Source organism: Aplysia californica, unplaced genomic scaffold (assembly GCF_000002075.1).
Source record: "Aplysia californica isolate F4 #8 unplaced genomic scaffold, AplCal3.0 scaffold00160, whole genome shotgun sequence".
NCBI lineage: Eukaryota > Metazoa > Mollusca > Gastropoda > Aplysiida > Aplysiidae > Aplysia > Aplysia californica.
Window position 1 is genome coordinate 98,237 of NW_004797430.1, and position 3,821 is coordinate 102,057.

The following is a 3,821-nucleotide window of genomic DNA, read 5'->3' on the forward strand; positions in this document are numbered from 1 at the left end:
CACACACACACATACACACACACACACACACACACACACACTCACTCACTCACTCACACACATACAAACATACACACACACAAACACACACAAACACACAAGCACAAACATACACACATACATACACACACGCTCAATCTCACCCTTTTTCTCTCTCCATACTCACATAATCCCACATAATATTTATTGAACACTCACAACTCACATACATGCACATATTATGATATATTATGAATGGTCAAGTCATAACAATAATGTAATGCTTAAGCTAAATACATAATCAATGTTCTGACAGTATTCTGACAGTATTCGGATAGTACAGGCTTTAACCCATCGAGGGCGACCATTCTAGTTATTCGACAAGGCTTGAAGAAGCACAGTTTTGGGGTATAAAACTAATGCCTCTATTCTTGCTCTGTGGAAAACCAATAAACAATATTTTTGATCCGATATTCAATGGTCTACATTACTACTTGCAGTATGCCTTAAGTCACCCTCATGAGGGGTTTACTATGTTAAAAGAGAACTTTATGAGGGTGCCTCAGTCTCCCCATGCCTGGGTGACTGAGGCACCCCCCACCCCTCTCATTTTCCCTCAATTTTTAAAAAAGGATTAGACATATGTTCTCCCAAAAGGGTCAAGATCGATATTATTAAACCATCCTCCTAATTTGAACTCACCAAAGATTAACTTAAACTTATGACTTTTCAAATAATGAATCTTGTAGCGTGTCTTTCCAAAGGACACAACGTCGGACCGAACTGAGGCTCGAACCTCCGAACCTGCGATCTCACGATTAGGGGTCCGGTAGCCTAACCCCTAGGCTACCGACGCCTCGCATTACAAAGGAGACAGCATAAAAAAACACATTCACAAAAAAGAAAAAAAATACAAGTAGTACGTTTCCAGAGAGGAAAGAGACAAAGTGAGTGATTGACTGAGTGACCCCTCGTAAAGATCTCATCGTGTCTCAGAGTCTGAGCCTGAGCCTGTGGGTTCAAAGAAGGACAATGCTCTGACCACTGACCACTGACCACGGAACGCATAATCTGACAACTTGTCAGCTGTATTAGTCTCATTTCAGTATAGCAGACAATACTTTGAGTTGTGGGGTCAACATTTAACTATGGAACATTCAGTCACAAGGATGTCTTTCTTAATTTGAGATGTGAGACACACATAAACGCAGAAAAAATGTCGTTACCCCCATCCCTAAGAAAGGAAACATCAAAAATAGAAAAACCCCAACAGCAAACCAAAAATTTGAAACTGAACTACCACAAGACATCTATTTCATCACAAAGAACTAGATAAACATCCAACCAATCAAACACCCAACCAACTAACCAATCAACCAACCAACCAACCAACTAACCAACCAACCAACCAACCAACCAACTAACCAACCAACCAACCAACTAACCAACCAACTAACCAATCAACCAACCAACCAACCAACCAACCTACCAACCAACCAACCAACCAACCAACCAACTAACCAGCCAACCAATCAACAAACCAATCAACCAAATTAACAAAAACAATATGAATTATAAACACAAACATACTCTCTCTCACACACGATTGCACACACACACACACACACACACACACACACACACACACACAAACTCACATACACACGTACACACTCATACACACATGCAGTGGCGTCCAAAAGTAAGTTGAAAATGTATTCACCCAATCATTGCGTTAAAGCCTTGCACGACCCATTCATGCTACATACCAATATAAAGATAAAAAAAGAACAACAACTGAACAACTTTTTTTCTCTGAATATTTCGCACAAATTTTGTACTAGAATGTTGTAATTTGGAGCAGATATAATTCCCCCGAAAGGAATTTGTTTGGCATAAAATTCATAAAAATCTTGTTTTCGAAAACGGAAATGCCTTTTTATAACACTCCCCTATAAACGCAGAATGCGCTAATTTAAAAGATCTTGCAAGAAAAGTCATAAAATGATCAGGGTTTTTTTTTTCGCTTCATTTTTTTCTTAAAATTTAATCTTCCCTTCCCTGTAACATTTAAACAATTTTTTTTCTTTTACAGAATTTAAAAAATACAATTTTAAATTCTGGAATTCCGAGAACCAGAGCTCTATATGTCCTCCTTTGGACTCGGCACATTTTGACTCGTCGTTCGTAATGTTCAGAGATGTCCAAACACAAGGATCCACACGACCATGAGTACTCAAAGCCACCCACACTGTACACCTTACAGTATGGAGCTGTTTCTAGAGACATTAAGGGGTTAGGGTGAGGTTGCCCAAATAGACAGCATAACTTGTGGAGTTAACATATCTTGAAAGGTGAATAATATGGGCTTTGCCAAGGAACCAAATTTCATAGAGGAAATGTTCACACTTTTCAACATGATGGAGGAATCATGAACAAATTGCTATCCTCTGATCCATGTCAGCTTCGTGAACAGGAAATGGCACAGACGTAGATGAAGAATTTTTTTTTGGCAAATGTTTTACGGCGCTCCGAAACTGCATAAGGTCGTATGAGCGCAAGTGACACATTAAACATTTTCAGTTCGTAGGAAATTTTGAATTTTGCCCGGGTGGCGCCGAAGCCTACTCTTATCGATGTTAGACCACCAAGGGATCTTAAAAGTGCGCAAATTGCACACGGGACTTCCGAGATTTTTCGCCCTTGTCCGAGAAGGCTAGGTGTAGATCTTTCCTAACAGAAGATCCAGGGTGTGGCTGAAAGATAGTAGTAAGGAGACAAGGAGTAGCAGTAGAAAGGCTGCAGAAAGAGTCAGAAGCCCAGAGGACAGGACAAAGGAGGTTAGGGGGTGGAGCAGAAAGTGGAGATGAATGCGGACGGCAGAACATTCATTGCTAGAGAGCAGGAAAGGAGTTGAAAGGAGACATTTTTAGAGAATAATATTTTCCCGTCGCTACCCGGATTCGAACCCGGGGCATTTGAATGGGAAGCGAACACATTAACCCCTGGGCCACGAGAGCCCCCGTAGATGAAGAATGGTACAGACGTAGATAAGAATGCAGAGCGTTGAGATGTAGGAAAGTCTTTGCTGCAGACATTATTGTTTACGGACAGACATCTCTTGGGGCTCATCTACTGAATGCTGCACCCAGGTAACGTTTAAAGCGGTGGGAACGGCGTGTGTTTGACCTGAAGTGGTCATTTTGTCTGGGAATTTTTAGTTCTGATTCTCCACCGGTCCTAACAGACGTTTTCACTCTTGACATCAAACGAGGCCTTAAGGACACTTTAACATTATTTCCGCACCTAGGCAAAACTTACGAAATGAGTTGGTGGGGAGGAAATGTTCAATACAAAAAACTCTTTGCTCTTTACTAATCTTAACCACGATTTCAACAGACAAAGGGAACTTTAAAAAAACAAACTATCTGCCAACTTGAGTTGGCCTGTTAGACTGTTGTAGCTTGCAATATAGCCCAATTGCTGGGACTTTTAGCGGTAGGCCTAATGAAAACTAGTGCATCATGCAAGAAACATGTGAACGTAGCTGAAAATCGGTAGTTTTTTTACGTGCTATGTAGAGAAAAACTATTCTGTGGATTTATTTAAAATGAATATCAGACAAATTCCTTTTGACTCCAAAATATTGTGTACAAATTTGACACACAAAACTTCGTTGTGGAGGAACATAAAAAGTTGTTTAGTTTTTTTTAGGCACCAAACATAGGAAGAACAAAAAACAAAAAAAATGCTAAACTAAAGCATTATTTATAAGCCCCAAATCACCCCCACCCCCCTCTAAAAAAGGCGAAGAGTAGAAAAATATTAAATACTCCCCCCCC

General features: G+C 40.2%; 1 protein-coding gene across 1 annotated transcript in view; it reads right to left on the reverse strand.

Moving 5' to 3' along the window:
• Window positions 1-3,821, reverse strand: part of LOC101854325 (zinc finger CCCH domain-containing protein 13-like) — a 15,280-nt gene that overhangs the window by 2,478 nt on the left and 8,981 nt on the right. The window lies entirely within an intron of this gene.